Genomic DNA, 27,107 nt, shown 5'->3' with positions numbered 1-27,107 from the left:
TATATATATTAAATGAAATTGTTATTTACATGATTAAGTGTTTCCAACATGTTAAGCAATCAAACTTGTTAAGACTTGATTAATTGAAATAGGTTTCATATAGACAATTGACCACCCAAGTTGACCGGTGATTCACGAACGTTAAAACTTGTAAAAACTATATGATGACATATATATGGATATATATATATATATATATATATATATATATATATATATATATATATATATATATATATATATATATATATATATATATATATATATATATATATATATAGTTAACATGATATTATGATAAGTAAACATATCATTAAGTATATTAACAATGAACTACATATGTAAAAGCAAGACTACTAACTTAATGATTTTGAAACGAGACATATATGTAACGATTATCGTTGTAACGATATTTAATGTATATATATCATATTAAGAGATAATCATACATCATATTATCATGATAATATAATAATTTAAAATCTCATTTGATATTATAAACATTGGGTTAACAACATTTAACAAGATCGTTAACCTAAAGGTTTCAAAACAACACTTACATGTAACGACTAACGATGACTTAACGACTCAGTTAAAATGTATATACATGTAGTGTTTTAATATGTATTCATACAATTTTGAAAAACTTCAAGACACTTATCAAAATACTTCTACTTAACAAAAATGCTTACAATTACATCCTCGTTCAGTTTCATCAACAATTCTACTCGTATGCACCCGTATTCGTACTCGTACAATACACAGCTTTTAGATGTATGTACTATTGGTATATACACTCCAATGATCAGCTCTTAGCAGCCCATGTGAGTCACCTAATATATGTGGGAACCATCATTTGGCAACTAGCATGAAATATCTCATAAAATTACAAAAATATGAGTAATCATTCATGACTTATTTACATGAAAACAAAATTACATATCCTTTATATCTAATCCATACACCAACGACCTAAAACACCTACAAACACTTTCATTTTTCAATTTTATTCATCTAATTGATCTCTTTCAAGTTCTATCTTCAAGTTCTAAGTGTTCTTCATAAATTCTACAAGTTCTAGTTTCATAAAATCAGGAATACTTCCAAGTTGCTAGCTTACTTCCAATCTTGTAGAGTGATCATCCAACCTCAAGAAATCTTTCTTATTTACAGTAAGATATCTTTCTAATACAAGGTAATACTCATATTCAAACTTTGATTCAATTTCTATAACTATAACAATCTTATTTCGAGTGGAAATCTTACTTGAACTTGTTTTTCGTGTCATGATTCTGCTTCAAGAACTTTCAAGCCATCCAAGGATCCTTTGAAGCTAGATCCATTTTTCTCATTTCCAGTAGCTTTATCCAGAAAACTTGAGGTAGTAATAATGTTCATAACATCATTCGATTCATACATATAAAGATATCTTATTCGAAGGTTTAAACTTGTAATCACTAGAACATAGTTTAGTTAATTCTAAACTTGTTCGCAAACAAAAGTTAATCCTTCTAACTTGAATTTTAAAATCAACTAAACACATGTTCTATATCTATATGATATGCTAACTTAATGATTTAAAACCTGGAAACACGAAGAACACTGTAAAACCGGACATACGCCGTCGTAGTAACACCGCTGGCTGTTTTGGGTTAGTTAATTAAAAACTATGATAAACTTTGATTTAAAAGTTGTTCTTCTGGGAAAATTATTTTTCTTATGAATATGAAACTATATCCAAAAATCATGGTTAAACTCAAAGTGGAAGTATGTTTTCTAAAATGGTCATCAAGACGTCGTTCTTTCGACTGAAATGACTACCTTTACAAAAACGACTTGTAACTTATATTTCCGACTATAAAAATATACTTTTTCTGTTTAGATTCATAAAATATAGTTCAATATGAAACCATAGCAATTTGATTCACTCAAAACGGATTTAAAATAAAGAAGTTATGGGTAAAACAAGATTGGATAATTTTTCTTGTTGTAGCAACGTGAAAATTGGTAACAAATCTATATTAATCATATCCTAGCTAACTTATATTGTATTATACATGTATTCTAATATATTATGTAATCTTGGGATACCATAGACACGTATGCAAATGTTTTGACATATCATATCGACCCATGTGTATATATTATTTGGAAAACCATAGACACTCTATATGCAGTAATGAGGGAGTTAGCTATACAGGGTTGAGGTTGATTCCAAAAATATATATACTTTGAGTTGTGATCTAGCCTGAGACGTGTATACACTGGGTCGTGGATTGATTCAAGATAATATATATCAATTTTTTTTCTGTACATCTAACGTTGGACAACTAGTTGTAGATTACTAACGAGGACAGCTGACTTAATAAACTTAAAACATCAAAATGTATTAAAAGTGTTGTAAATATATTTTGAATATACTTTGATATATATGTACATATTTGTTATAGGTTCGTGAATCGACCAGTGGCCAAGTCTTACTTCCCGACGAAGTAAAAATCTGTGAAAGTGAGTTATAGTCCCACTTTTAAAATTTAATATTTTTGGGATGAGAATACATGCAGGTTTTATAAATGATTTACAAAATAGACACAAGTACGTGAAACTACATTCTTTGGTTGAATTATCGAAATCGAATATGCCCCTTTTTATTAAGTCGGGTAATCTAAGAATTAGGGAACAGACACCCTAATTGACGTGAATCCTAAAGATAGATCTATTGGGCCTAACAAACCCCATCCAAAGTACCGGATGCTTTAGTACTTCGAAATTTATATCATATCCGAAGGGTGTCCCGGAATGATGGGGATATTCTTATATATGCATCTTGTTAATGTCGGTTACCAGGTGTTCACCATATGAATGATTTTTATCTCTATGTATGGGATGCGTATTGAAATATGAAATCTTGTAGTCTATTGTTACGATTTGATATATATATCGGTTAAACCTATAACTCAACAACATTTTTGTTGACGTTTAAAGCATATTTATTCTCAGGTGAATACTAAGAGCTTCCGCTGTTGCATACTAAAATAAGGACAAGATTTGGAGTCCATGTTTGTATGATATTGTGTAAAAACTGCATTCAAGAAACATATGTCGATGTAATATATTTCTATTGTAAACCATTATGTAATGGTCGTGTGTAAACAGTATATTTTAGATTATCATTATTTGATAATCTACGTAATGCTTTTGAAACCTTTATTGATAAAATAAAGGTTATGGTTGTTTTAAAAATGAATGCAGTCTTTGAAAAACGTCTCATATAGAGGTCAAAACCTCGCAACGAAATCAATTAATATGGAACGTTTATAATCAATATGAACGGGACATTTCAGTTGGTATCCAAGCGTTGGTCTTAGAGAACCAGAATTTTGTATTAGTGTGTCTTATCGAGTTTGTTAGGATGCATTAGTGAGTCTGAACTTCGACCGTGTTTACTTGAAAAATGATTGCTTAACAAATTTTGTTGGAAACTATATATTTTTAACATGTGAATATTATGTGATATATTAATCTCTTAACGTGTTTGATATTATGTGATAGATGTCTACCTCTAGAACAAGTCCCATTGACTCACCTAATAATAATGAAGAGTCAAATGTTAATTGGAATGATTCGTGGACTAATTCACAAGTTCCCGAAGAATTGGAACCGGAAGAAGAGTCGGAACCGGAAGAAGAATCGGAACCGGAAGAAGAAATAGAACCAGTGGGGGAAATAATAAAATGGTTAAGTAGAAGAAAATCCTCAACCAACCGACCAAAGTTAATTATGGTCAATGGTGTTTCCGCCAAGGAAGCAAAGTATTGGGAGGATTACCAATTCTCCGATGAATCGGATCCCGACAAGGATTCCGATGATGTTATAGAAATTACCCCAACACAATTTAATAAGGCAAAAGAGAACAATAAGGGAAAGGGCATAAAAATAGAGAAATTTGATTCCAAACCCGATGAACTTTATATGTATCACCCGTATTTCTTAAGTTGTGACAATAACCCGGGAACCTCTAAACTACTAGGTTTTTCTAAACCAATGTGGAAAATGACGGCTCGTATTAGGGGAACATCATATATCCCTAGAAACTTGGCAAAACGAACCAAAATCGAAGAAGAAGAAACGAACGAGTCGGAATAAGATAGTTGTATTCGTGTGGTGTAATATATGTAATATAGTGTGCTTATGCTTTATGATATATGTAAAAATTGCTTGTATTAATAAGCATTTTTTTTTATGAATCTAACTCTTGTCTATTTTACAGTATAAAAACACAAAATGGATAGACAACCCAATATTTTAAGAGACCTACCCGGAGACATGATTGATGAAATCTTGTCTAGAGTAGGTCAGAATTCCTCGGCACAACTATTTAAGGCGAGATCAGTTTGTAAGACATTCGAAGAACGTTCCAATATTTTAAGAGACCTACAAAGAATTCACTGCCTGCAAACCTTTGGAATTTGATGGAACCGAAGGACCGATTGGATTGAAACGGTGGACCGAGAAAGTCGAATCGGTGTTTGCCATAAGTAAGTGTACTGAAGAGGACAAAGTGAAGTACGCTATGCATACCTTCACAGGTACTGCGTTAACATGGTGGAATACCTATCTAGAGCAAGTGGGACAAGATGATGCTTACGCACTACCGTGGTCAGCATTCAAGCACTTGATGAACAAGAAGTACCATCCCAGAACCGAGGTCAATAAGCTCAAGACAGAACTTAGAGGGTTACGAACCCAAGGATTTGATATTATCACTTACGAAAGATGATTCACAGAATTGTGCCTATTTTGTCCGAGAGCATTCGAAGATGAGGAAGAGAAGATCGACACGTTTGTGAAAGGATTACCGGAAAGAATCCAAGAAGATATAAGTTCACACGAGCCCGCCTCCATACAACAGGCATGTAGAATGGCTCACAAACTAGTGAACCAGATTGAGGAAAGAATTAAAGAACAGGCGGCTGAAGAGGCCAATGTGAAGCAAGTCAAAAGAAAGTGGGAGGAAAACGGTGATAAGAATCACCAATACAACAACAACAGCAATTACAACAATAATCGCAACAACTATCCCAACAATCGCAACATCAATCGCAACTACAACAAACGGCCCAACAACAACAACAACAACAACAACAACAACAACAACAACAACAACAACAACAACAACAACAACAACAACAACAACAACAACAACAACAACAACAACAACAATAACAACAACAACAACTACTACTACTACTACAACAATCATCCCAACAACAATAACAACCTCAACAATAACAACAATCAGAAGCAGCTATGCCAAAGGTGTGAAAAGTATCACTCGGGGTTCTGCACCAAATTTTGCAACAAGTGTAAAAGAAATGGTCATAGCGCGGTGAAGTGTGAGGTCTACGGACCAGGGGTTAACAGAACAAAAGGAACAAATGGTGTCGGAACGAGTAATGGCGGAGCAAGTAGTGTCGGAGCAAGTTATGCCAATGTAGTTTATTATAAATGTGGAAAACCGGGCCACATTATTAGAAATTGCCCGAACCTGGAGAACACGAATGGACAAGGCCGCGGAAGAGTTTTCAATATTAATGTGGCAGAGGCACAGGAAGACCCGGAGCTTGTTACGGGTACGTTTCTTATTGACAATAAATCTGCTTACGTTTTATTTGATTCGGGTGCGGATAGAAGCTATATGAGTAGAGATTTTTGTGCTAAATTAAATTGTCCATTGACACCGTTGGATAGTAAATTTTTACTCGAATTAGCAAACGGTAAATTAATTTCAGCAGATTATATATGCCGGAATCGAGAAATTAAACTGGGTAGCGAAATATTTAAGATTGATTTCATACCAGTAGAGTTAGGGAGATTTGATGTAATAGTTGGCATGGACTGGCTGAAGAAGGTGAAAGCAGAGATCGTATGTTATAAAAATGCAATTCGCATTGTACGAGAAGAAGGAGAACCCTTAATGGTGTACGGAGAAAAGGGCAACACGAAGCTACATCTTATTAGTAATTTGAAGGCACAAAAACTAATAAGAAAAGGTTGCTATGCTGTTCTAGCACACGTCAAGAAAGTACAAACTGGAGAAAAGAGCATCAATGATGTTCCCGTCGCAAAAGAATTTCCCGATGTGTTTCCGAAAGAATTACCGGGACAACCTCCACATCGATCTGTTGAATTTCAAATAGATCTTGTACCAGGAGCTGCACCAATAGCTCGTGCTCCTTATAGACTCGCACCCATCAAGATGAAAGAACTGCAAAGCCAACTGCAAGAACTATTAGAACGTGGTTTCATTCGACCAAGCACATCACCATGGGGAGCTCCTGTTTTGTTTGTCAAGAAGAAGGATGGTACATTTAGGTTGTGTATTGACTACAGAGAGTTGAACAAACTTACCATCAAAAACCGTTATCCACTGCCGAGAATTGACGACTTATTTGATCAACTACAAGGCTCGTCGGTTTATTCGAAGATCAATTTACGTTCTGGATATCATCAAATGCGAGTAAAGGAGGATGATATTCCAAAAACTGCTTTTAGGACGCGTTATGGTCATTACGAGTTTGTGGTTATGCCGTTTGGATTGACTAGCGCACCAGCTGTGTTCATGGACCTTATGAACCGAGTGTGTGGGCCATATCTTGACAAGTTTGTCATTGTTTTCATCGATGACATACTTATTTACTCAAAGAATGATCAAGAGCACGAAGAACATTTGAGAAAAGTGCTAGAAGTATTGAGGAAAGAAAAACTGTACGCTAAATTTTCAAAGTGTGCATTTTGGTTGGAAGAAGTTCAATTCCTCGGTCACATAGTGAAAAAAGAAGGTATCCAGGTGGACCCGACAAAGATCGAAACCGTTGAAAAGTGGGAAACCCCAAAAACTCCAAAGCATATACGTCAATTTTTAGGATTGGCTGGTTACTACAGACGATTCATCCAAGATTTCTCCAAAATAGCAAAACTCTTGACTGCATTAACGCATAAAGGGAAGAAATTTGAATGGAAGGATGAACAAGAGAAGGCGTTTCAATTATTGAAGAAAAAGCTAACTACGGCACCTATATTGTCATTGCCTAAAGGGAATGATGATTTTGTGATTTATTGTGACGCATCAAAGCAAGGTCTCGGTTGTGTATTAATGCAACGAACGAAGGTGATTGCTTATGCGTCTAGACAATTGAAAATTCACGAGCAAAATTATACGACGCATGATTTGGAATTAGGCGCGGTTGTTTTTGCATTAAAGACTTGGAGGCACTACTTATATGGGGTCAAAAGTATTATATATACCGACCACAAAAGTCTTCAACATATATTTAATCAGAAACAACTGAATATGAGGCAGCGTAGGTGGATTGAATTGTTGAATAATTACGACTTTAAGATTCGTTACCATCCGGGGAAGGCAAATGTGGTAGCCGACGCCTTGAGCAGAAAGGACAGAGAACCTATTCGAGTAAAATCTATGAATATAATGATTCACACTAACCTTACTACTCAAATAAAGGAGGCGCAACAAGGAGTTTTAAAAGAGGGAAATTTAAAGGATGAAATACCCAAAGGATCGGAGAAGCATCTTAATATTCGGAAATACGGAACCCGGTATAGGGCTGAAAGAATTTGGGTACCAAAATTTGGAGATATGAGAGAAATGGTACTTAGAGAAGCTCATAAAACTAGATACTCAATACATCCTGGAACGGGGAAGATGTACAAGGATCTTAAGAAACATTTTTGGTGGCCAGGTATGAAAGCCGATATTGCTAAATATGTAGGAGAATGTTTGACGTGTTCTAAGGTCAAAGTTGAACATCAGAAACCATCAGGTCTACTACAACAACCTGAAATCCCGGAATGGAAATGGGAAAACATTACCATGGATTTCATTACTATTGCCAAGGATTGCAAGTGGTTATGATACTATTTGGGTAATAGTTGATCGTCTCACCAAGTCAGCACACTTCCTGCCAATAAGAGAAGATTACAAGATGGAGAAGTTAGCACGACTGTATTTGAAGGAAGTCGTCTCCAGACATGGAATACCAATCTCTATTATCTCTGATAGGGATGGCAGATTTATTTCAAGATTCTGGCAGACATTATAGCAAGCATTAGGAACTCGTCTAGACATGAGTACTGCCTATCATCCACAAACTGATGGGCAGAGCGAAAAGACAATACAAACGTTTGAAGACATGCTACGAGCATGTGTTATTGATTTCGGACACAGTTGGGATCGACATCTACCGTTAGCAGAATTTTCCTACAACAACAGCTATCATTCAAGCATTGAGATGGCGCCGTTTGAAGCACTTTATGGTAGAAAGTGCAGGTCTCCGATTTGTTGGAGTGAAGTGGGGGATAGACAGATTACAGGTTCGGAGATAATACAAGAAACTACCGAGAAGATCATCCAAATTCAACAACGGTTGAAAACCGCCCAAAGTCGATAAAAGAGCTACGCCGACATTAAAAGAAAAGACATAGAATTTGAAATTGGAGAGATGGTCATGCTTAAGGTTGCACCTTGGAAAGGTGTTGTTCGATTTGGTAAATGAGGGAAATTAAATCCAAGGTATATTGGACCATTCAATATTATTGATCGTGTCGGACCAGTAGCTTACCAACTTGAGTTACCTCAACAACTTGCGAATGTACATAACACTTTCCACGTCTCGAATTTGAAGAAATGTTTTGCTAAAGATGATCTCACTATTCCGTTGGACGAAATCCAAATCAATGAAAAACTTCAATTCATTGAAGAACCCGTCGAAATAATGGATCGTGAGGTTAAGAGACTTAAACAAAACAAGATACCGATTGTTAAGGTTCGATGGAATGCTCGTAGAGGATCCGAGTTCACCTGGGAGCATGAAGATCAGATGAAGAAGAAATACCCGCATTTATTTCCAGAAGATACGTCAACACCTCCAACTACTTAAAATTTCGGGACGAAATTTATTTAACGGGTAGGTACTGTAGTGACCCGAACTTTTCCATGTTTATATATATATTAAATGAAATTGTTATTTACATGATTAAGTGTTTCCAACATGTTAAGCAATCAAACTTGTTAAGACTTGATTAATTGAAATAGGTTTCATATAGACAATTGACCACCCAAGTTGACCGGTGATTCACGAACGTTAAAACTTGTAAAAACTATATGATGACATATATATGGATATATATATATATATATATATATATATATATATATATATAGTTAACATGATATTATGATAAGTAAACATATCATTAAGTATATTAACAATGAACTACATATGTAAAAGCAAGACTACTAACTTAATGATTTTGAAACGAGACATATATGTAACGATTATCGTTGTAACGACATTTAATGTATATATATCATATTAAGAGATATTCATACATCATATTATCATGATAATATAATAATTTAAAATCTCATTTGATATTATAAACATTGGGTTAACAACATTTAACAAGATCGTTAACCTAAAGGTTTCAAAACAACACTTACATGTAACGACTAACGATGACTTAACGACTCAGTTAAAATGTATATACATGTAGTGTTTTAATATGTATTCATACAATTTTGAAAGACTTCAAGACACTTATCAAAATACTTCTACTTAACAAAAATGCTTGCAATTACATCCTCATTCAGTTTCATCAACAATTCTACTCGTATGCACCCGTATTCGTACTCGTACAATACACAGCTTTTAGATGTATGTACTATTAGTATATACACTCCAATGATTAGCTCTTAGCAGCCCATGTGAGTCACCTAATACATGTGAGAACCATCATTTGTCAACTAGCATGAAATATCTCATAAAATTACAAAAATATGAGTAATCATTCATGACTTATTTACATGAAAACAAAATTACATATCCTTTATATCTAATCCATACACCAACGACCAAAAACATCTGCAAACACTTTCATTTTTCAATTTTCTTCATCTAATTGATCTCTTTCAAGTTCTATCTTCAAGTTCTAAGTGTCCTTCATAAATTCTACAAGTTCTAGTTTCATAAAATCAAGAATACTTCCAAGTTTGCTAGCTTACTTCCAATCTTGTAGAGTGATCATCCAACCTCAAGAAATCTTTCTTATTTACAGTAAGATATCTTTCTAATAAAAGGTAATACTCATATTCAAACTTTAATTCAATTTCTATAACTATAATAATCTTATTTCGAGTGGAAATCTTACTTGAACTTGTTTTTCGTGTCATGATTCTGCTTCAAGAACTTTCAAGCCATCCAAGGATCCTTTGAAGCTAGATCCATTTTTCTCATTTCCAGTAGCTTTAACCAGAAAACTTGAGGTAGTAATGATGTTCATAACATCATTCGATTCATACATATAAAGATATCTTATTTGAAGGTTTAAACTTGTAATCACTAGAACATATTTTAGTTAATTCTAAACTTGTTCGCAAACAAAAGTTAATCCTTCTAACTTGAATTTTAAAATCAACTAAACACATGTTCTATATCTATATGATATGCTAACTTAATGATTTAAAACTTGGAAACACGAAGAACACTGTAAAACCGGACATACGCCGTCGTAGTAACACCGCGGGCTGTTTTGGGTTAGTTAATTAAAAACTATGATAAAATTTGATTTAAAAGTTTTTCTTCTGGGAGAATTATTTTTCTTATGAACATGAAACTATATCCAAAAATCATGGTTAAACTCAAAGTGGAAGTATGTTTTCTAAAATGGTCATCTAGACGTCGTTCTTTCGACTGAAATGACTACCTTTACAAAAACGACTTGTAACTTATATTTCCAACTATAAACCTATACTTTTTATGGTTAGATTCATAAAATAGAGTTCAATATGAAACCATAGCAATTTTATTCACTCAAAACGAATTTAAAATGAAGAAGTTATGGGTAAAACAAGATTGGATAATTTTTCTTGTTGTAGCAACGTGAAAATTGGTAACAAATCTATATTAATCATATCCTAGCTAACTTATATTGTATTATACATGTATTCTAATATATTATGTAATCTTAGGATACCATATACACGTATGCAAATGTTTTGACATATCATATCGACCCATGTGTATATATTATTTGGAACAACCATAGACACTCTATATGCAGTAATGAGGGAGTTAGCTATTCAGGGTTAAGGTTGATTTCAAAAATATATATACTTTGAGTTGTGATCTAGCCTGAGACGTGTATACACTGCGTCGTGGATTGATTCAAGATAATATATATCAATTTTTTTGTGTACATCTAACGTTGGACAACTAGTTGTAGGTTACTAACGAGGACAGCTGACTTAATAAACTTAAAATATCAAAATGTATTAAAAGTTCCTGACGAAGTAAAAATCTGTGAAAGTGAGTTATAGTCCCACTTTTAAAATCTAATATTTTTGGGATGAGAATACATGCAGGTTTTATAAATGATTTACAAAATAGACACAAGTACGTGAAACTACATTCTATGGTTGAATTATCGAAATCGAATATGCCCCTTTTTATTAAGTCTGGTAATCTAAGAATTAGGGAACAGACACCCTAATTGACGCGAATCCTAAAGATAGATCTATTGGGCCTAACAAACCCCATCCAAAGTACCGGATGATTTAGTACTATGAAATTTATATCATATCCGAAGGGTGTCCCGAAATGATGGGGATATTCTTATATATGCATCTTGTTAATGTCGGTTACCAGGTGTTCACCATATGAATGATTTTTATCTCTATGTATGGGATGCGTATTGAAATATGAAATCTTGTGGTCTATTGTTACGATTTGATATATATATATAGGTTAAACCTATAACTCACCAACATTTTTGTTGACGTTTAAAGCATGTTTATTCTCAGGTGAATACTAAGAGCTTTCGCTGTTACATACTAAAATAAGGACAAGATTTGGAGTCCATGTTTGTATGATATTGTGTAAAAACTGCATTCAAGAAACATATGTCGATGTAATATATTTCTATTGTAAACCATTATGTAATGGTCGTGTGTAAACAGTATATTTTAGATTATCATTATTTGATAATCTATGTAATGCTTTTGAAACCTTTATTGATAAAATAAAGGTTATGGTTGTTTTAAAAATGAATGCAGTCTTTGAAAAACGTCTCATATAGAGGTCAAAACCTAGCAATGAAATCAATTAATATGGAACATTTATAATCAATATGAACGGGACATTTCATAAACTGTGTTGAGGACATCCACTCAACATCCTTCCGAATCTTGTCCATGCCTCATATAACGTTTCATTTGGCTTTTGCATGAACGTGGCAATTTCTCCTTGAAGTCTCACGGATTTAGATGCCGGAAAGAATCTTTGAAGAAATTTCTCAACTAAAACATCCCATGTGTCAATCATTCCTTCAGGTAACGATTCTAACCAATCTTTGGCTTCTCCCTTTAAAGTCCAGGGGAACAACATAAGATAAATTGTTTCATCCTCAACTTCTCAGATTTTAAATAGATTACAAATCCTATTAAAAGTTCGAAGATGTTCGTTTGGATCTTCTTTTGTTGTACCACCAAATTGGCACTGATTGGTGATCATGTGTAGGAATTGTCCTTTGATTTCAAAATCTGATGCTCTAACATCTGGCTGATTAATGGCGTGACATTGGCCCGTGCGTATGGCTCTCATTCGGTCTTCCATACTTTGAGGTTCCGTTATTTCCATATTTGAATTTGTTGAATCAGAATCACTAGAAGATTCTAATTTAACGGTTTGTGATTCGGGAGGAATTATTAGTGGTTCGGGATCTTGGAATTGTCCTTGAATATCCTCCGGGTTCTCAATTGTGAAATCAGGTTCAAAAAATGGATTATCGGAATTTTGATTTGGAGTACTTGTTCGGCTAGGTGATGATTCTAAAGAAAAATCAATGGCGACAATATTGGCTAGATGTCTTGATCGAGTTACAAGTGGTGAACGTATGAAAGGTGGTGAACGTTTTGCTCGGTGCATTCATTAAATATCCTATTAGTTATAAAGATAAAAAATTATATAAGTTATCAAATTAATAGACTTTTCTGATTTTGCCCACGTTTCGAATAGCCAATAGATGCAGCAGGTAGCCAGGACCCTTTAAATCGGAAGCCCACAACTCGCCACTAACAAATCCAACTATTACTACGAACCAGAAAATTTTGGATGTCTATCAATTTAACCGCTTAAAATAATTTTTTCGTTGAAATTTAAAGAAGATAAAAATCTATGTCCTAAAAACTAGAGCGTAGAAAGGAGAAAGAAAAAGAAGCGCGCCGAAAAACGTCGAAAAATAAAAATAAGAAAAACGTCAAAAAATAAAAATAAGAAAAATGTCGAAACTTAAAAGTCTAAAAACTAAATCTAAAAAGCTGCGCCTAAATGTATTAAAGCTTAAAAGGAATTCTATATCCAAAACGGCAATAACTTAAAAGTCACTAAAATATATAAATGACGTCGCAAAATTCTAAAGCGCCTAAATCTTAATCTAAAGAAAAAGCACTTAAGGGATTTTGCGGCAAAGCCTAAGAATCTAGAAATAAAAATAAACTACGGCAAAATACTAGATTAAAACTAATTACGAACGAAAAATTATAAAATTACGCTTTAACTAATAAAAAGATACAAAATATAAAATAAGCTTAAAGTTATAAAAATACAATTTTATAAAAATATTATTTTTGTATTATTTATTTTATAAAAGTATCAATTTATAATTAATAAAACTAAATTAAACTAAATATTACAAATTAAATACAACTAAAACTAAATATTATTAAATTAAAAACCCTAATTATAATTAATTAATAATTATTATTATTTAAACGTAACCCTAATTCGTACAGCTAAGGTTTCAGACCTGTCAGACAGGCTTATGTGATCGCATGGGGATATAGTTATGATATCATGCGGTCGCATGAACAAGGAGTCCAGCAATATTTTGGGCTTTTAATCGGCTCGGCCCAAATTTCTATTTATTAATTATTTGATTTCAGTTTTCTCTCTCTCTTTTTTTTATGAAATAAGAAATAATATATTTTTACAAAAATAATATATTTTTACAAAAATATAGTTTTACTAAAATATAGCGTAAAAATATAGCGTTTCGCCGAGTCCCCGGCAGCGGCGCCAAAAACTTGATGTGTTGCGAGTAGGGTACGAAATACTATTATATTTTACTACAAAATACGACGAAATATTACACAAGTTTTATTAATTTAACAGATGGGTATACCTAAACTTTGCTACAACACTATAGGCAGTGTACCTAATCGTGGAGTAGTGTAGTTTTTAGTAAGTCCGGTTCGTTCCACAGGGAGCTGGTGATTACGTACTATATTTTTAAGCAACTATATTTATATAAAATATATAATTATATATAGTAATATTATTATTATAAAAAGGGGGTTTTACCGTTTAATGACTGGTTTGTCGATTTTATATTTTAAACGAAAAGATAAATGACGATAATTAAAGTGCGTAAAATAAATAACAATATTTAAATGACGTTAAATAAAATTGCGAGTAAATAAAATGACAGTAAATAAAATAACAGTAAATAAAAATACGATGAGATATAAAATAAAACAATTATGCTTATTTAAACTTCCGTAACCATGATGTTTGACGTTTTGATTTTAATTTATTGCTTTGGGTTAATTGTCCTTTGTCCTGGATTTATTTGAAACCTATCTGGTTTTCATCCATAATAGTTCATCGGTCATAATTATAAAATGCTCGTCAAATTAACCTTATTTCCGAAGTCAAATATTCCAACTAATTAGGGATTCGAACTGTAACAAGGTTTTAATACTTTGTTTAATGATTACACCAGGTTATCGACTGTGTGTAATCCAAGGTTTTAATACTTTGTTAACAATTACACCAATTACCCTTGAAAGTAATCCACCCCTGTTTTAATTATTCCATGATTATTAATTTTTTCACTTGATCAGAATGAATAATCAATTACCCAACTCAATTGATTAATTAAATGATTGTTAAAGATGTCGTATAAACGTCACTAAATAGGACATGCATAATCATTTAATAATTATTAGATTAATTAATTTGAAGATAGGTTCGACAGGCTCCAAAGAATTGTCATTCAATAAGACAATATCCCCCATCTATTAATGGTCCATGGTCCAATTAAAACAAGTGTCGGTCTTTTGTCCATACCCTAATTATGGTACAAAATTTAATAACCCAATCTTAATATTTAGTCTAATATCACGATTACTTCGGCTTAAATAAGCATAATTGTTCTATTTTATATCTCATCGTATTTTTATTTACTGTTATTTTATTTACTGTCATTTTATATACTCGCAATTTTATTTAACGTTATTTAAATATTGTTATTTATTTTACGCACTTTAATTATAGTCATTTATCTTTACGTTTAAAATATAAAATCGACAAACCAGTCATTAAACGGTAAAACCCCCCTTTTTATAATAATAATATTACTATATATAATTATATATTTTATATAAATCTAGTCGCTTAAAAATATAGTACGTAATCACCATCTCCCTGTGGAACGAACCGGACTTACTAAAAACTACACTACTCTACGATTAGGTACACTGCCTATAGTGTTGTAGCAAGGTTTAGGTATACCCATCCGTTAAATTAATAGAACTTGTGTAATATTTCGTCGTATTTTGTAGTAAAATATAATAGTATTTCGTACCCTACTCGCAACACATCAAGTTTTTAAAAACTTGATGTGTTGCGAGTAGGGTACGAAATACTATTATATTTTACTACAAAATATGACGAAATATTACACAAGTTTTATTAATTTAACGGATGGGTATACCTAAACCTTGCTACAACACTATAGGCAGTGTACCTAATCGTAGAGTAGTGTAGTTTTTAGTAAGTCCGGTTCGTTCCACAGGGAGCTGGTGATTACGTACTATATTTTTAAGCGACTATATTTATATAAAATATATAATTATATATAGTAATATTATTATTATGAAAAGGGGGGTTTTACCATTTAATGACTGGTTTGTCGATTTTATATTTTAAACGTAAAGATAAATGATGATAATTAAAGTGCGTAAAATAAATAACAATATTTAAATGACGTTAAATAAAATTGCGAGTAAATAAAATGACAGTAAATAAAATAACAGTAAATAAAAATACGATGAGATATAAAATAGAACAATTATGCTTATTTAAACTTCCGTAACCATGATGTTTGACTTTTTGATTTTAATTTATTACTTTGGGTTAATTGTCCTTTGTCCTGGATTTATTTGAAACCTATCTGGTTTTCGTCCATAATAGTTCATCGGTCATAATTATAAAATGCTCGTCAAATTAACCTTCTTCCCGAAGTCAAATATTCCAACTAATTAGGGATTCGAACTGTAACAAGGTTTTAATACTTTGTTTAATGATTACACCAGGTTATCGACTGTGTGTAATCTAAGGTTTTAATACTTTGTTAATAATTACACCAATTACCCTTGAATGTAATCCACCCTTGTTTTAATTATTCCATGATTATTAATTTTTCCACTTGATCAGAATGAATAATCAATTACCCAACCCAATTGATTAATTAAATGATTGTTAAAGATGTCGTATAAACATCATTAAATAGGACATGCATAATCATTTAATAATTATTAGATTAATTAATTTGAAGATAGGTTCGACAGGCTCCAAAGAATTTTCATTCAATTAGACAATATCCCCCATCTATTAATGGTCCATGGTCCAATTAAAACAAGTATCGGTCTTTTGTCCATACCCTAATTATGGTACAAAATTTAATAACCCAATCTTAATATTTAGTCTAACATCACGATTACTTCGGCTCAAATAAGCATAATAATAACTTAGTTACGAGACATTAATTTAGAAAGGAAAAACATAGCTTACAGTGATTATTTATCGCGTAGCGTTACCCGGACAGAGTTTCGACTTAAAACCCGTAAAACATTTCTTACAATAACCTAATTATTATTAAACTTAAATTAAAATTAAAATTATAAATATAAATATTTATGTTACAGAGTAAGAAAGAAAATATGGTGCCTAAATGTAACACCCCGTTTTCCCCGTATATGATTTATAGGTGTATTGTGTATGTACGATAGGCGTATGAAGGGTTCGGGACATGTTTGGGTGTTGAGGTCTTGTATGCAAGGAAAGGTGTCAGACAACGAAAGAGGCCGCGGCGCGACGAAGGAGGCCGCGGCGCAGCATTTAACTAGAATCCAGATCAGAAGCTTGATTAAAAATGATCCCAGACCTAGGCAAAGGTCGCGGCGAGACATTTAAGGCCGCGGCGCGGCGATACGGGCAAACTGGTACCAGATTCTTGTAATTTTAAATAAGGTTCAAGGGCAATTTGGTCATTTCACGTTTGAGCCAGATTTGAGGTTTTAACCTCATCCACTCATTTCATTTTCCTAATTTCATTTTCCTTTTCTTTCCATTTTTCTCTCAAAACTCAAACACCCATTTGATTTCAAAGGGATTTTTGGAAAGGAAGAAACGGGATTTGATCTTTGGCGTAGTTGACAAGTTTGTTCTCCTCATTCCTAGCTATACGGTGACACTAGTGGTAAGCTCTAACTCCGAATTTCATTTTCGTGTTCATCATTTAAATTTGGGGCTTTTGATTTGTATGATTCATAGATGGAATCCATTTAGTTGTTAATTGGAGATTAACACCAAGATTCGGGTTTATAAGTGTTAAAGGCGGGTTTTGGGTTGGTTAATGATTTAACCATGTTTAAGACTTGTAAATGGTGTACAATCACTAGCATTAGTGATTATTGGTGTTTTGGAGACTTTTAGGGTTTTCATGGTTGACTAATTTTGACTAGAGTCAAAATTAGGGTTTGTTGAGGATTATGACCCGAATGTCGATTCGTTGAGTTTTATAAACTTATAATGGATTAATTTGAGGTATGAAACCGAGTTAAATATGTTTTGGTGTTAAAACTTGTATATGGTGAGATTTTGACTTTATGGGTCAAAATTAGGGTTTATGGGCGATTTTGAGAACAATAAGTGTTTAACACTTGTGTTTGGGTTTAATTGACATATTAGGACCATTCTCACTGGTGTTAGTGATTATTGGTTAGTTTGGGCACGGTTTATGCTTGGAAGTGCAATTGGGTCGAAATTGCACTAAGTGTCGAATTGGGTTGGTTTGTAAATCCATCCTAATTGTGTTGTGGTATTTATGATTATGGAATAGGTACTTTCCATTGATGAGTTGCGGATTACTTGGAATCATTCATCAAGGCGACAAGGTGAGTGTTAATATCCTATGTGCATATGTATGTGTAGGATGGGTGCGGGTCAGGTAAAGTGATTCTCGGCTATAGAGCTCACTTTACATGTAGGTGGATTTGATAGACTTGTGTACATATCCAATTGGCACGGTTGTGCGTTTTGGTTGACCACCTTTGGCGAGGTGCACACTTCGTGTGCACATTATCACATGGAATTGTGAGTGAAATAATTATATACGTATGTATATGAGTTATTTATTTGTGGGGTATGGGTTAAAGTTCGATGTTGACGATACCATACCCTAGAGTATATTTGTGAAGTTGATGAGGGCTTAAAGTTCGGTGTTGACGATACCTCATGTATGGAATTTAAGTTCGATGTTGACGATGCCATACGACTATTGTAGTGACGTTGATGAGGGTTTAAAGTTCGTTGTTGACGATACCTCATATGTGGGTTTTAAGTTCGATGTTGACGATACCACATTAATTCATTCGATGAGGGTTTTAAGTTCGATGTTGACGATACCTCATACGTGGGTTTTAAGTTCGATGTTGACTATACCACGTTAATTGGGACGAATGGGATTTAAGTTCGATGTTGACGATACCATTCGTAGAGCTAGCCTTGAGATCTTGAATACATTTGGATGTTGTGAACATCGATGTTTGTCGTATTATTGTGATATATATATATATATATATATATATATATATATATATATATATATATATATATATATATATATATATATATATATATACATATATACATATATATATATACATATATACATATATATATATATATATACATATATGTATATATATATATATATATATATTGTTGTATTGTTGTGTTGTAGCTAACCCTCCGGGTGTAGCTTATTGGCGTTGTTCACATCGTCGTTGGTGAACTTATACTTTGTTGTTACCTTTAGCTTGTTGCTTAGAGATCGTACGGTATGCTCAGTGTAGTTGCCTTATACTTGGATGCTTCGGTATGCAGTATTTGATAATTGTGTGGCGTGTCCATTTTATACATATATATGTATGTAGTATATTATCACTCACTAAGTGTTAGCTTACCCCCTCGTTGTTGCTATTTTTATAGGTTCGCATGCTTGGCGGCTCGGGTAAGCTTGGGGATTAAAGATCTTGGCTAGGTTGCTTAGAAGATCTTGCTTTGGTATTCGGTTAGGATTTGGGTAGCGTACTCCCAAATCACCATGCTCGGTTTTGGTTGGAAACTAAACTAGTCGGGTCGTGTATGTCCGTTTGGACAATTAATCAATGTATTAAATGTTTTAAGGTTTATTAAACCTTCTATTGTATTAAAGATGTTTATGGAAACACAATTGGGACCTAAAGTGTTATTTAAAGCGTATTAAAAGGAAAAAAATTTATGGGCCGGGTTTAATACGGGTTGGGTTGTTACAAGTGGTATCAGAGCATGGTCTAAGGGATTTAGGTGACTTGAGATAGGTGCCTAGACTTAGACTTTTGTGTGTGCTTATTTGTTGCGGAACTTGTAGGTGAACGGGTCGGAATGGGTTATAGTTAGTGCCTTGTTTGTAGGTGGACTAACTAGGATTTTTGGCTTGTGTTGTGATGCTATTCACTTGCGTGTGTTTATATCGCGTGGAATCGTCGTTGTGTTGGTTATATCATCGAGCGAGGCGGTCGTTGTACTAACGAGTTGAGATGACGTGTGTGCGTAATAAGGACTTGCAAACCTTATTACGGGTGCAAATCATGTCTAACAAGTGATGTACGATGAGTGTTGAGCAAGATGGGGCGGTGTTATGCGTGTTGTTTTATACATTCGTGGACTAATTGTTTTGCATTCTTTAGAATGACGACGCGAAATGAGATCGAGACGAATGACGAGGAGTTTAACTCTAGAGTTGCAGCCGCCGTTGCGGAGCAAATGAGTGCGTTTCGAGAAGAAATGGATAGGAAGTATTCTGAATTTCGGGGTAGTAGTGAAATGGAGCGTTGTCTTAAGAGCTTCATGAGGACTAAACCCCCGATGTATGACGGAAAACCGGATCCTTTGATAAGCACAACTTGGATCTCAGATGTCGAAGGGTGTTTTTGTACTATTGATTGCCCTCTCGAGAAAAAAAATGAGACTCGCTACGAGTTTGTTGCGGGGCAGGGCGAGGGATTGGTTGGATGGTAAGATTGATCTTGCCGGTGGTGAAACGTTTATGGCTTTATCGTGGAACGATTTTAAGAAGGAATTCTTCGAGGAGTTCCGAACTTCAGCCGATTTGTCGGAAATGCGTAATGAGTTGCGAAATTTGCAACAGGGTTCTATGGATTTGAATACTCTCAAGACGACCTTTATGGCGAAGGCTCGTTTTTGCCCGGAGTATTTGGGGAATGACAATTTGTTGATGCAAGATTTCTATCGAACCTTGAATGATGACTTAAAGAATAAGATTAGCCGGGGTCACGCGAAATCGTTTGCGGAATTATTCGCTGTGGCTAGAGGTTTCGAGTCGTATACGCGATCAAAGATTGGTGAACCTTCAAGTGAGAGAAGGGTTGTTTCGTATGGTGCTTCGAGTAAGAGGACTAAGGGTCCGAGTGTGAGCACGGGTGGTACACGGACGGGTATACCAGATTCTAGTTCATCTAGATGTTACAATTGTGGCATGAGGGGTCACAAGTCTTGGGAATGTTCGGTACCAAAGGGTGATGGTATAGTGTGTTTCAATTGCCAAGAAGAAGGACATCGTAAGTCGGAATGTCCCAAGTTAGCGGGGACGGGTGCGGCAAGGAGACGTTAAGGTACGTTTCGTTTTAATAAATATGCCCTTTGATTATTTATTAAGTGTCGTTTGAATTTGAGTTGATTAAATGCCGTGTGTTGTTCATATTGTTGTTATGGGTGACATTCCTAATGGAAGTACCCAATGGTGACGTTGATTGTCGGGCAAAGGGCGTAAGACTTGGTGCCACCAAGCATTCCTTAGTATCTGGGAAATGTTTCTACCAAGCCATGGAAATGGGTTTTGGTGTTCGGTTGTTAAGCGTGTGTTCGCTTTTGTGTGGAGGTCGATGAACCTTGAGGTTCGACGGGTGGGCTGAAAACCTTGAGATCGGGTGTTTTGAATCTCGATGTATGTTGGTAATGGAGTATATAAGATGCGACATTAGGTGCCTCTTTTATACCTACTAGCGTGGTGTTCGACTCCGATTGTGTTGTGGTTACATTGTACTTAGGGTACCGGAGTGAAACCCTTAGGTACATGAGTGACTAGGTGGAAATTGACAAACTAGAGCAATTGGATGATTGCGAGGGTGTGCTTTGTGTAATCGTGGTACACTTTTTGTTCGAAGTGTTTAAGGATTGATTGAAATCCTTCGTGTGCTCAAGGCTGGAGCAAGATATGGTGATGGGTCGTGTGAGCCCAATCGTTTGTAAAGTCTACCTTTGGTAGCATTGTACGGTTGTACGAGTTGTGGATATGGGACGTAGTTCCAAGTGGGGGAGTTACACTCCCGCACGGGGAAGTTTTATTGTGAGATTTCGGATGATGCTTTTGGTAGATCCGGAAAATGTTGTCGAGACCTGGTTTTAGTCGATTTGCGGTAGATTACAATTTCGGATAAATTGTACTTATGGTTTGGATTTGAATTATCACCGAGGTGGTAATGTGGTAAATATCGTTGAGAGATAATGGGCGTATTTGACGAGCAAGGTGAAATCCCTAGGTTAAGGGATGTGTGTGTCGGGTTCTCTTCTAATAGAAATATTGTTTTGTGCCTATGGGCGTGATAGGTGGTTCTTGCTCGATCTTGTTAGCAATGTTTTATGCCTACATATGGTTCGTGTGCGGGAGATTCCAAGTTGAGTGGAATGATTCTATGTATGCGTATATACTTAGTTTGCTTGTTGTATTGTGGTAAGTGCTATCCAATGGCGAGGATTCACTTTTCGTTGACCACGGTTGGAATGTGATAAGTAGTAAGTGTTATCCGTTAGGATTCGCTTTTCGTTGGCTACTTATTGGTATGTGGAATGCGTTTTCCGTTAGGAATCGCTTTGGTTTGGCCATGTGTGAGGCATGTGACGAGTGATTAATGTTTGACTTATCGCTCTTCGTCGGTCACATGTAGGTAGTTGGTTATGTGGCGAGTGATTAACGTTTGACCTATCGCTCTTCGTCGGCCACATGTGTAATTGAGGTAAGTGTTAACGTCTCGGTGGCACTTTTCGTCGGCCTCGTCGGTCACGTGTACGTTGCGATGGTTGGTGAGTGGTTAACGTATTTGACCTACCGCTCTTCGTCGACCAACATCGAGTCGAATGTCGACATTGCGTATTGTTGTTGATGTGTGATCTATTGGGTGTTTTATACCCCAATGGTGGGGTCGTGAGGACCATGTTGTATGATTAGTGAGGCGATAGCCGTGTTTCGCTCACATGATGTTGCGGGTGTGACGATAGTTGATTTTGTACACCTTGAGATTTGCGTTTCCATAGTCGTTTTGGGCGCTATCGGTTTTAGCCGTTGGATTATGATGTTACGGTAGTTGTGTATTGGGGATGTTTAGTGATTGGTGTTATCCGTAAGGATTCGTTTGGTTCAGTCTTCATCATTTCGGGTTGTTGACCTTACGTTTAGACTGGTTGCTTTTAGCGTTGTACTCGGTAAGGGTACGCTAAGGGATCGATATCTTAGTAAGAGATTGGTTGAGTTTCCCGATGTGAGGGATTGAGCAAGTTTTAGTGCTCGGATTGTGGAATTGATAAATCGCGGGTGACGATTTAGTTGGTAAAGGCAATTCATTGGGAAGAATTGCTTAGGAAAGTCGGTTGGGACTTATGTTTGAGGACCGTGAAGTGTGGTCCGTTTGGTTAAGTGACGAGGATCACGAGGACGTGATCGAGTCTAAGTGGGGGAGATTTGTAATACCCCGTTTTCCCCGTATATGATTTATAGGTGTATTGTGTATGTACGATAGGCGTATGAAGGGTTCGGGACATGTTTGGGTGTTGAGGTCTTGTATGCAAGGAAAGGTGTCAGACCACGAAGGAGGCCGCGGCGCGACGAAGGAGGCCGCGGCGCGACGAAGGAGGCCGCGGCGCGGCATTTAACTGGAATCCAGATCAGAAGCTTGATTAAAAATGATCCCAGACCTAGGCAAAGGTCGCGGCGCAACATTTAAGGCCGCGGCGCGGCGATACGGGCAAACTGGTACCAGATTCTTGTAATTTTAAATAAGGTTCAAGGGCAATTTGGTCATTTTACGTTTGAGCCAGATTTGAGGTTTTAACCTCATCCACTCATTTCATTTTCCTAATTTCATTTTCCTTTTCTTTCCATTTTTCTCTCAAAACTCAAACAACCCATTTGATTTCAAAGGGATTTTTGGAAATATAAGAAACGGGATTTGATCTTTGGCGTAGTTGACAAGTTTGTTCTCCTCGTTCCTAGCTACACGGTGATACTAGTTTTTCGTGTTCATCATTAAAATTTGGGGCTTTTGATTTGTATGATTCATAGATGGAATCCATTTAGTTGTTAATTGGAGATTAACACCAAGATTCGGGTTTATAAGTGTTAAAGGCGAGTTTTGGGTTGGTTAATGATTTAACCATGTTTAAGACTTATAAATGGTGTACAATCACTAGCATTAGTGATTATTGGTGTTTTGGAGACTTTTAGGGTTTTCGTGGTTGACTAATTTTGACTAGAGTCAAAATTAGGGTTTGTTGAGGATTATGACCCGAATGTCAATTCGTTGAGTTTTATAAACTTAAAATGGATTAAGTTGAGGTATGAAACCGAGTTAAATATGTTTTGGTGTTAAAACTTGTATATGGTGAGATTTTGACTTTATGGGTCAAAATTAGGGTTTATGGGCGATTTTGAGAACAATAAGTGTTTAACACTTGTGTTTGGGTTTAATTGACATATTAGGACCATTCTCACTGGTGTTAGTGATTATTGGTTAGTTTGGGCACGGTTTATGCTTGGAAGTGCAATTGGGTCGAAATTGCACTAAGTGTCGAATTGGGTTGGTTTGTAAATCCATCCTAATTGTGTTGTGGTATTTATGATTATGGAATAGGTACTTTCCATTGACGAGTTGCGGATTACTTGGAAGCATTCATCAAGGCGACAAGGTGAGTGTTAATATCCTATGTGCATATGTATGTGTAGGATGGGTGCGGGTCGGGTAAAGTGATTCTCGGCTATAGAGCTCACTTTACATGTAGGTGGATTTGATGGACTTGTGTACATGTCCAATTGGCACGGTTGTGCGTTTTGGTTGACCACCTTTGGAGAGGTGCACACTTCGTGTGCACATTATCACATAGACTAGTGAGTGGAATAATTATATACGTATGTATATGAGTTATTTATTTGTGAGGTATGGGTTAAAGTTCGATGTTGACGATACCATACCCTAGAGTATATTTGTGATGTTGATGAGGGCATAAAGTTCGGTGTTGACGATACCTCATGTATGGAATTTAAGTTCGATGTTGACGATGCCATACGAGTATTGTAGTGACGTTGATGAGGGTTTAAAGTTCGTTGTTGACGATACCTCATATGTGGGATTTAAGTTCGATGTTGACGATACCACATTAATTCATTCGATGAGGGTTTTAAGTTCGATGTTGACGATACCTCATACGTGGGTTTTAAGTTCGACGTTGACGATACCACGTTAATTGGGACGAATGGGATTTAACTTCGATGTTGACGATACCATTCGTAGAGCTAGCCTTGAGATCTTGAATACATTTGGATGTTGTGAACATCGATGTTTGTCATATTATTGTGATATATATATATATATATATATATATATATATATATATATATATATATATATATTATTGTATTGTTGTGTTGTAGCTAACCCTTCGGGTGTAGCTTATTGGCGTTGTTCACATCGTCGTTGGTGAACTTATACTTTGTTGTTACCTTTAGCTTGTTGCTTAGAGATCGTACGGTATGCTCAGTGTAGTTGCCTTATACTTGGATGCTTCGGTATGCAGTATGTGATAATTGTGTGGCGTGTCCATTTTATACATATATATGTATGTAGTATATTATCACTCACTAAGCGTTAGCTTACCCCCTCGTTGTTGCTATTTTTATAGGTTCGCATGCTTGGCGGCTCGGGTAAGCTTGGGGATTAGAGATCTTGGCTAGGTTGCTTAGAAGATCTTGCTTTGGTATTCGATTAGGATTTGGGTTGCGTAGTCCCAAATCACCATGCTCGGTTTTGGTTGGAAACTAAACTAGTCGGGTCGTGTATGTCCGTTTGGACAATTAATCAATGTATTAAATGTTTTAAGGTTTATTAAACCTTCTATTGTATTAAAGATGTTTATGGAAACACAATTGGGACCTAAAGTGTTATTTAAAGTGTATTAAAAGGAAAAAATCTTATGGGCCGGGTTTAATACGGGTTGGGTTGTTACACTAAAACTCTCGAGCAAACTGTCTTTTTATAGAATGTTGGCCTGCTACAGTAACCCATGCGATCGCATGTGTTTTATGCCTATTTCCCATGCGATCGCATGGCCGCCAGATCCAGCTCACATATTTTTGTCTTTTAATTTGCCGACGGTTTTAATAAATATATATAATAGATATATATATAATTTTAAGAATTATTTATATATTATATTATATTTATGTGCATAGTTGACTTGTAATTTTAGGTCCGTTGCGTCGCGCGTTGATAGTTGGCTCAGGTCCCAGTTTCGGATTTTCAAACGTCCTTTCGTATAATTTAATATCTTGTACTTTGCGTTCCGCAACTTGTACTTTTGTAATTTTGAGACGTTTCTTATCAATAAATTGAACCACTTGGATTGTATCTTGTACATTTAAGCTTTTTGGACGTTTGCGTCTTCAAATCTTCATTTTCGCCTTTTGTCTTCGCACTTATTTATTTAAACGAATATTACTTGAAAATAGAACAATTGCAACTGAAAACTTTACATATTGGAAGGATATTGCACCTAAATATATGTTCATTTGGAGCACTATCAAGCCTACTTTCGTATGTTAAACATTTGACGTTGGTTATGACATCACCTTTCCTTATGAATACAAACTTATTTTAAAACAGTATATAGTGTTTGACCTTGTAATGATCCTGTTGTTGATGATCCGTACATGATGGTTTTGTACGGGGCATCACATGACGGATACGTTGACTTCTTGACCGGGAGTGTTTGATAAATGGTTGTTGAATAGTTGCTTGAAACTTATTTGTTGCATAAATTGCTCGGATTTGAGGTGAGTACAATGTGTGTTTACTTGTTAATAAGATTTGTATTGGTATGCGATTGTTTGTATTACGATTGGTATGAGGGCTCGGTTCACGTTGGGAACGCATCGGGCAGGATCTCGGTTCACGTTGGGAACGCATCGGGATCCATAGTAGACACATGCGCATTGGGATGATTGATATGATGGTTGGGTTCTCGGTTCACGTTGGGAACGCATTGGCAACCATATGTGAATTGAATAACTTGATTGGTTGGTGGTATGCGGATAATTGTTTATCTTTATGGATGTTATTAACTCGTATGCACATATTGTATTCAATAAGCGTTTTCGCTTACTCCGTTGTTGTTTAACTTTTTTTATAGGTTTCGGTTTGGACAAGAAATAGTATGGTGGACGATTAGCTATTTAATGTTATATGTGCTTTTGGATGACTTGCTTATGGATTAGTTGTGGATGCTATGTATCATTAGTAGGCGCTTTGGGTGGGATAGTGATATCCTAAGAATCATGCTTTGACCTTTTGGTTGTCG

General features: G+C 35.2%; 1 non-coding gene across 1 annotated transcript; it reads left to right on the top strand.

The window, feature by feature from the left end:
* Nucleotides 1-12,225: 12,225 nt before the first annotated feature.
* On the top strand, nt 12,226-12,332 carry LOC139865305 (small nucleolar RNA R71). Its single transcript, XR_011764832.1, has one exon. It is a non-coding gene; the product is annotated as a small nucleolar RNA R71 (small nucleolar RNA).
* The last annotated feature ends 14,775 nt before the right edge of the window (nt 12,333-27,107 follow it).

The sequence above is a fragment of the Rutidosis leptorrhynchoides genome, chromosome 8 (genome assembly GCF_046630445.1).
Source record: "Rutidosis leptorrhynchoides isolate AG116_Rl617_1_P2 chromosome 8, CSIRO_AGI_Rlap_v1, whole genome shotgun sequence".
NCBI lineage: Eukaryota > Viridiplantae > Streptophyta > Magnoliopsida > Asterales > Asteraceae > Rutidosis > Rutidosis leptorrhynchoides.
Note: the sequence above shows the minus strand (reverse complement) of the source record. Positions and strands in the feature narration are given on the sequence as shown.